Source organism: Canis lupus, chromosome 21 (assembly GCF_048164855.1).
Source record: "Canis lupus baileyi chromosome 21, mCanLup2.hap1, whole genome shotgun sequence".
In the NCBI taxonomy this organism is placed as follows: domain Eukaryota; kingdom Metazoa; phylum Chordata; class Mammalia; order Carnivora; family Canidae; genus Canis; species Canis lupus.
Genome location: NC_132858.1, coordinates 1516806 through 1517929, shown reverse-complemented (window position 1 = coordinate 1517929; position 1124 = coordinate 1516806).

Sequence of the window (1124 nt, the reverse complement as noted above, 5' to 3'; positions counted from 1 at the left end):
GTGATCCTGGAGACCCAGGATCGAGTCCCATGTTGGGCTCCCTGCAAGGAGCCTGCTTCTCCCTGTGCCTGTGTCTCTGCCTCTCTCTCTCTCTCTCTCTGTCTCTCATGAGTAGATAAAATCGTTAAAAAAAAAAAAAAAAAAAAAAAAGAATTGGTATTCTCTTTCTTGAATATGGGGTTTCATTTACCACTAAAGTGATCTAGGCCTAGAGTATTCTTGGTGAGGTTTTTTTTTTTTTCTTTTTATTTTATTTTTGATAGTCACACAGAGAGAGAGAGAGAGGCAGAGACATAGGCAGAGGGAGAAGCAGGCTCCATGCACCGGGAGCCCGACGTGGGATTCGATCCCGGGTCTCCAGGATCGCGCCCTGGGCCAAAGGCAGGCGCTAAACTGCTGTGCCACCCAGGGATCCCCTCTTTGTGAGCTTTTAAACTACAAATTCAATTTCTTTCATAAGTAGAGCTATTTTCCTTTTTTTGTTTTTAAGATTTATTTATTCATGAGAGACGGAAAGAGAGGCAGAAACATAGGCGAGGGCGGGGCGGGGGGGTCGGGGGGCGGTGGCAGGAAGCAGGTTTCCTGCGGGGAGCCTGATGCAGGACTCCATCCCAGGGCTCCAGGATCACGCCCTGAGCTGAAGGCAGACTCTTGACTGCTGAGCCACCCAGGTATCCCAAGTTTTTTATTTCTTCTTGACTGAACTAAAATAATTTGGATCTTCCAAGGACTTTGTGGTCATCTAAATTGTCCAATTTATTATCATAAGTTGTTCATAATATTCTTTCTGCTGTTCTAGATATCTATAGAAACTATAGTGGTTGTACCTCTTTCATTCCTGACACTGGCCATTTGTTTCTTTTTCTCCAGATCAATCTAATTAGAGGTTTATGAATTTTTTTATTTTTATTTTTCAGCTTTTCAAAGAATCAGCTTTTGGTTCAGTTAAATTTTCTCTATTATTTTTCTATCTCCAGTGCTATAGATTTCTATTTCACCTTTGTTATTTCCCTTCTTCTGCTTATACTTTTATTTGCTCTTCTTTTTCTCATTTCTTAAAGTGGAAGCTGAAGTCACTGATCCAACACTCCTATATCCTTCACCAAAATATAGGTTTATCTAAC